This window comes from Pelobates fuscus, chromosome 11 (assembly GCF_036172605.1).
Source record: "Pelobates fuscus isolate aPelFus1 chromosome 11, aPelFus1.pri, whole genome shotgun sequence".
Taxonomy (NCBI): domain Eukaryota; kingdom Metazoa; phylum Chordata; class Amphibia; order Anura; family Pelobatidae; genus Pelobates; species Pelobates fuscus.
Window position 1 is genome coordinate 2,161,352 of NC_086327.1, and position 7,988 is coordinate 2,169,339.

The window sequence follows — 7,988 nt, forward strand, 5'->3', positions numbered from 1 at the left end:
CAAAAAAAAATCCCACCAGGAATACTATAAAGAGAATATCAGGCTCTGGACTAAGTAGAGTAATCCATCAGTGATGAATTTACACTAGTATTTTGTAGCATTGCATTATTTAGAATATAAGCTGTGTAACTCACTCACTCTCATTCTCTCCCTAACTCAATTTATCACTCAATCACTCACTCACTCACTCAATCTCTCAATCACTCCCTCACTCAGTCAATCTCTAATTCACTCACTCAATCTGTGATGCAAAGCTAGTATATACAGTGTACTTATTCAGAGCAACCTTTTTTTGGTGTATAACTACGTCCACATGTTTCAACAAACTGTTTTGGTGATAGTTGTAACACAAACAAATAGTATATCATTCAGTAGTGGTTCGCTCTAAACGCCTGTGAGGTATCTCCTTCACCTACACCTTAAAACATATACAACACAAAAGCATAATGTGGAGCTAATAATATTCCCCTCTCTTCTTAATACAGCCAACAATGCTGAAACAGAAAAAGAGGGATATACAATAGTGCCGATTATCCTTATAACAGCATACACATATGAGGATCTCAATAAAGCACACTCACAAGAATAGAGCCATATAGAGAACCTGGCTCTGTATTTCCTTAGGATCCTTTTTGGGAGATCCAAGCCCCACTTTAGATGGTTTAAGGGTGATCCAATATCCTCCCAGGAATAATAAGTAACAGGAATTAGGAAAAGGTGAACACATTTATTGATATAAATAAAACAATAAAAAATGAGCATAAAATATGAGTCTCTGTTATCTTTGTCTATTGTTGCATTAGTTTATCTCTCTCTCTCTCTCTCTCTCTCTCTCTCTCTCTCTCTCTCTCTCTCTCTCTCTCTCTCTCAATATATATATGTATGAATGTTTCTACCTGTTCCCTCCACACAGCATCATTTTATTAATTTTTCTCTTTCTTTTTCCATTACCTCAGTATTTTCACTTGCTATTTGTAGACACACACAGAAAAAAATTGACATACAGAGATAAAAATAGACACACAGAGACACACACAGATACATAAAGACACACACAGACACAAATTGACACACACACAGATAAATATAGACACACACAGACACAAATTGACACACACAGATAAATATAGACTCACACAGGCACAAATTAACACACACAAAAATATAGACACACAGTGCAAAACAGACACATACACAGACACAAATTGACACACACAGATAAATATAGACACATACAGGAACAAATAATCACACACAGATAACAAATTAGATACATACAGGAACAAATAATCACACACAGGCACAAATTAACACACATAGAAAAATATAGACACACACAGAAAAATATAGACACAGACACAAATTGACACACACAGATAAATATACACACAAACTCCCAAAGACAATGATGGACATCCTAGCTCTTGCTACCTAGCTTCTGTGAAATACAACTCCCATCAGGCTCAGTCAGTGGTTGGTTTAACTCTAATAGAGTTTTAAATTGGGGTTTAAAAGCTTTAGTAGCAAGTTAAAAAAGACTAGTATCATAGGGCTCCAAAGCATTAAACCCACTATGGTATTTTATTCACTGGACTCTAAATTGTTGAGAATTGAAATATCAATGGGGAATTTTAGGCTAAAATAGGGAACCTGCTAAAATTCTCCAACTAAGCTATAGTCACACACAGTTCATTATTTTATTATTTTTCTCCAATTTCTCAGTATTTTTAGTTCATCTGGTATTTAACTCTCTGTTCCTCCCTCCCTTCTTCTCACCCATTTTCTGTCTTTCTCTAATTCTACATACAAAGACACACATAAAGAGACACAGTCATGCACAGAGATACAAATAGAAACTGACACAAATACAGACACACTTACAGACAGAAACATACAGACACAGACCGATAAAGAAAGACAAAGACAAACACAAACAGAAACAGACACACATACAGACACACGTAGAGACACAAACAGACACACACAGACATACAGACAGACAGACACAACACGATAAAGAAAGACAAAGGCACACACTCAGACACATATACAGACACACGTACAGAATAAACAGACACACACAGATATAATACAGACACATGTACGCCAACAGAAAGACACACAGACACACACACAGTGTGTACAAAGAATGCTACCTGTATCCTGCGCTCTTTCGAGTGATGGTAGCAGACTCCCTCACTCTGATGATGAAGAGGGTTTTACATGCATTCTTATATATTCTATTTTATATAGATCCTCGGGGTGTTCATTTCCAGGAAGTGTTGCAATTTTAAAATTCCACTAAAATAAATTCTAAATATTTAGAGCTTGGCAATTATTTACCAATGGGTTTGGCTTTAAACTATTTAAACTTTCATTCTTTTCATAAGGGAGTTTATTGAAATATACAATAGTAGTTGCCCCAAAGGCATGATGGCCAGTGGTCAGATGACACACAGTGCTGGGAGTTTTGCTTTCTTGTTTCTGAGTTTGTTACAAAGACCCTCAATAGGCAGTGAGTGCGTGAGTGAGAGATTGAGTGAATGAAGGAGTGAATTAGAGATTGAGCGAGTGAATGAGGGAGTGAATAGAGATTGAGTGAGTGAATTAGAGATTGAGTGAGTGAGTGAGTGAGTGAATGAGGGAGTGAATAGAGATTGAGTGAGTGAATGAGGGAGTGAATAGAGATTGAGTGAGTGAATTAGAGATTGAGTGAGTGAATGAGGGAGTGAATAGAGATTGAGTGAGTGAATTAGAGATTGAGTGAGTGAGTGAGTGAGTGAGTGAATGAGGGAGTGAATAGAGATTGAGTGAGTGAATTAGAGATTGAGTGAGTGAGTGAGTGAATGAGGGAGTGAATAGAGATTGAGTGAGTGAATGAGGGAGTGAATAGAGATTGAGTGAGCGAATTAGAGATTGAGTGAGTGAGTGAGTGAATGAGGGAGTGAATAGAGATTGAGTGAGTGAATGAGGGAGTGAATAGAGATTGAGTGAGTGAATTAGAGATTGAGTGAGTGAGTGAGTAAGGGAGTGTGTGAATGAGGGAGTGAATAGATTTTGAGTGAGTGAATGAGGGAGTGAATAGAGATTGAGTGAGTGAATTAGAGAGTGAGTGAGGTAGTGAGTGAATGAGGGAGTGAATAGAGATTGAGTGAGTGAATGAGGGAGTGAATAGAGATTGAGTGAGTGAATTGGAGATTGAGTGAGTGAGTGAGTGAGTGAATGAGGGAGTGAATAGAGATTGAGTGAGTGAATGAGGGAGTGAATAGAGATTGAGTGAGTGAATTAGAGATTGAGTGAGTGAGTGAGGGAGTGAGTGAATGAGGGAGTGAATAGAGATTGAGTGAGTGAATTAGAGATTGAGTGAGTGAGTGAGTGAATGAGGGAGTGAATAGAGATTGAGTGAGTGAATGAGGGAGTGAATAGAGATTGAGTGAGCGAATTAGAGATTGAGTGAGTGAGTGAGTGAGTGAATGAGGGAGTGAATAGAGATTGAGTGAGTGAATGAGGGAGTGAATAGAGATTGAGTGAGTGAATTAGAGATTGAGTGAGTGAGTGAGTGAGTAAGGGAGTGTGTGAATGAGGGAGTGAATAGATTTTGAGTGAGTGAATGAGGGAGTGAATAGAGATTGAGTGAGTGAATTAGAGATTTAGTGAGTGAGTGAGGTAGTGAGTGAATGAGGGAGTGAATAGAGATTGAGTGAGTGAATGAGGGAGTGAATAGAGATTGAGTGAGTGAATTAGAGATTGAGTGAGTGAGTGAGTGAGGGAGTGAGTGAATGAGGGAGTGAATAGAGATTGAGTGAGTGAATGAGGGAGTGAATAGAGATTGAGTGAGTGAATTAGAGATTGACTGAGTGAGTGAGGGAGTGATTGAGAGATTGAGTGAGTGAATGAGTGATTGAGTGAGAAAGTGAGTTAGGGAGAGAATGAGAGTGAGTGAGTTTCAAACGCTGCTCGAATATGGCCGGTTTTCTATCCGATAAAGCTATTAGGGATGCTTGGTATACGGACATCGATTCAGTGTTCTCAGAGGGTCACCTCAATGAGAGCGTAACATACACTAATATTAACGCTGCATTTAACCACTTGACATACCTGTTCAAACAACAGATTAAAGCTGGTTGGGAGGTTGCTTCACTTGAAAAATATTTGAGCAAAGAATTAATACCAAGGGGTCTTAGAGTTCAGAATATCCCTGGTCCTCACATTGAAGGAACAGAATTCATAAAAGAGTGGGAAGAGGCAGCGAGCACTTGTTCCCGTAAGTTTATGAACATCTTATGTAGATCCGAGAAACAGAGACTCGACAAAATTAATAAAGAAGTCGATGACGAAATAGAGAAAATTGAGGTTTTCAAGACAGAGAGTAATTTCGCACAACTTGAAATAAAATTAAAAAGTCAACTAGAGAGATTTCAATCCTCAATTAAATCCAGGAAACACTCTAAATTTCTACGAGATACAAAGGACTTCCAAACAGGCAATATATACCAGAGGTCCAAACAGAGTAGGAGGGTAGAATTTGACCAGTTCTCCACATCGGAATACGATACGAGTGGCTCCGACCCAGAACTTGGTTCAGATAACGCCTCCACCCTACCTGAACCGAACCCCAAAAGTATCCTAAAAAAGGGAATTAATTTTTTAGCCAGAGCGAACCTAGAAGCAAGACCCCAGAGAAATACGAGGAGCAAATCCACAAGAGGCTTCCAACGGAGGAAAGCATACTAACTACAGAGAGTCAAATTATTAATCTTTCCTCCTATCAACTTACCTCTTCAGAAACACAGCTTCTCAGGAGGGGCCTGTCCTTTGTCCCTACACCCAAATTTGATAAGTTTGGGTGGACAAAGGACATTCACCTATTTGCCAGGAAGCTGGCTCTGCATAAATACCATTGCATTCAAAAAACTAAGCAAGCACTTAGATTGGGTCTAGAAGCCAGGGACATGAATTTACTTGACAATTTGGTGGAACTACTTAGTAGTAATGATCCATCTAACACTCAAGTAGCTCCATTCACCAAGTTAAAACCTAAAAGTAAGTTCACTCCACACATACCTGAATACAAATATATTGACCTATTTGTCGAATTATCGTGCAAAGAAATTGAAGCAATGGGAACCAACTCAGAGTCTGGGTTCCATCCAAATAATCTGAATGCACAAGAGAATAGAGCACTGGCTAAACTGAGGGCCAATGAGACAATCATCATAAAGCCTTCGGACAAAGGGGGGAACCTAGTAATACTAGATAGGGACAAGTATGTCCAAATGGTGAACATCACACTTGAAGATAAGGACACCTACGTAGCACTCCCCTCAGACCCCACCAATAGATTCCTACTTGAGCTCAAAAAGATTCTGGATCAGGCATTCCAAACCAACCTTATTAGCGTTGATGAATACAAGTATATGTTCAACAAGAGACCCACCATCGCTACCTTCTACTCGCTGCCTAAGATACATAAGCAACAGAAAATACTAACAGGGAGACCTATAGTATCAGGCAACAACAATCTTACCCAAAATTGCAGCATGTATGTGGAACAAATTCTGAGTGGCCTGGTTAGGGTCCTTCCCTCGTACGTCAGGGATACAAAGCAAATTTTGAAAATACTGGACGACCTGACAATACCCATTGGGGCTAAACTATGTAGTCTTGACGTTGAGGGTCTATATAGTTCTATACCCCATGAGATAGGTCTTAACAATATAAGATGGTTCCTTCAAACACGGGACGTATCCCTCCATGACCATAATCAGTTTGTGCTGCAATTACTACAATTCATCTTAACACATAACTATTTCCTCTTTGAGGGCACCCACTACCACCAGGTGAGAGGGACTGCGATGGGGACGACTTGTGCCCCATCATACGCAAACCTCCACCTGGGGTGGTGGGAACAGAATGTAGTATTTAGTTCCAAATTTGCCGCCTACCAGGACTACATCAGTCTCTGGAAACGTTACATAGATGACGTACTGATTGTGTGGACAGGATCAACTGAGGTGTTTGAAGACTTTGTCAAGGCTCTTAATCTGAATGATCAGAACCTGAAATTGACTCATGAGGTGGGGGATAACAAAATTAACTTTTTGGATTTGACTTTACAAATCATGGAAAGTGACAACAAACATATCTCTACCACTCTTTTCAGGAAGCCCACAGCTACCAACAATCTATTGAACTGGCAAAGCCACCATCCAACACCATTAAAATATGGAATCCCGGTAGGACAATATCTCCGTGTAAGAAGAAATTGCTCCACCACTGAGGAATTTAAAATTAAAGCCAAGCTATTAAGATCGCAGTTCAAGGTCAAGGGATACTCAAATAGATGTCTCAAAGCGGCATACTTAAGAGCACTTACGACTGAGCGTAAAGACCTACTAGAAGACAACCCTCTCAGGGATAAGACCCCAAACCTGATTAGATGCATTGGCACGTTTGATGCAGGCTGGGATCCAGTTAAGGGCATTCTGAATAGATACTGGCCCCTGATCCACCAAGATCAGCACCTTAGGGAAGTCCTGTCACCACATGTGTCACTCACGGCCAGGAGAGGCCGTAATCTAAAAGATCTACTGGTACCCAGTCACCTTTCCTCACCCAAAGCAGACAACACGTGGCTAAGAACACCAGCAGTAGGCACATTTCAATGCGGCCGCTGTAAGGCCTGTAGGTATATTCGGAGGAAATCAAAAACATTTCCAAATTCCACCAATACACAGACACATGAGGTCAACACCTTCTTTAATTGCCAAACGACAGGTCTTATTTACCTCCTAACCTGCAGCTGTGGCCTCATGTATGTGGGAAAGACCTTTAGGCCGTTCAAGAAAAGAATTCTTGAACACGTAAACTCGGTAAACCCCTCTAGACACATAGACACTGTCATCTCGAGACACCTTAAACTGAGACATGGAGGCACAGCCCAGGGCATAAGGTTTAATGGGATCGAAAAAATGAAATTAGGCCCGAGGAAGGGTGATATAGATATTAAACTACTCCAAAGAGAGAGTTATTGGATTTTCACATTAAAAACCCTTTCCCCTTCTGGTCTAAATGAAGGATTCTCCTATACCTCGTTTATATAAACCTACCTAAACAGCATTAGTCTATTTATTCACTAAATAGCCAGAACATGTCTCTATGACTTACAGTGTGTACCACATCCCTTTAGTCATAACTACTATGATCTGGGGAAGTTTCCCCTCATAAATATAATTGATTAATGCCATACACATTCGAGCAAGCGTTATCTTATTTATGCATCAAGCATCATATGCAAATTGTACATTTTTGTAAATATGTTAATATGTATATATAGAATTTGTATTCTTCTTCAGTTCTCTTTTCCCTTTTTATTTATTGATGTTTTTCCCTAAACTAAGTCTCTATGATTATATGGACCTTCTGTCCTAATATCTAGCATCCATGTTCCACTCCATCCTAATCACCAACTTACCGTGGTCAGGATACCCAAACCTACTACAAAAACTAGGGATATCCATTACCCAATATGTGGATAGACATGAGCTAAATACAGGGCATGATCGCTACCTACGCTATGCCCCATAATGTGCACATTAGCTGTTCAGTCTTTTCCCAGCATGGAATGAGTTAATTGAAGCCGTGATCACTGTGTATCCACATGATACACTGTACCCTGGTGGTATGCAGCCGGTCCTTACCTCCTTAGTTTACGGAGGTTCAAGGACGTGCTCGAAGCTTTCCAGCACCGAGCCGGTTAAGACGGCTCCTACGAGCTCAATCAATACCACCATTAGCATAATGATCACCGGATGGCCGGGATCTGTAGTGCGCATGTCAGCAACCTCCTGATTGGACAGAACTAGAGACACTGGGACTTAAACCCCTTTAAAAGGAGACCGAGACGCAGTCTCCAGTTAGCCCCTGACGAAGGTGCATCTCAGCACCGAAACGCGCGTCGGGCTCTTTTGGGCTCATTTTTTCCTCAC

The 7,988-nt window shown here is 40.3% G+C and overlaps 1 protein-coding gene across 1 annotated transcript in view; it reads right to left on the minus strand.

Moving 5' to 3' along the window:
* Positions 1 to 2,244, minus strand: part of LOC134577862 (uncharacterized) — a 42,172-nt gene extending 39,928 nt beyond the window's left edge. Inside the window, exon 1 of the mRNA XM_063436770.1 lies at positions 2,157 to 2,244. The gene's annotated coding sequence lies outside the window, so the exon portion shown is untranslated. The remainder of the gene's footprint in view (positions 1 to 2,156) is intronic.
* Positions 2,245 to 7,988: the final 5,744 nt, after the last annotated feature.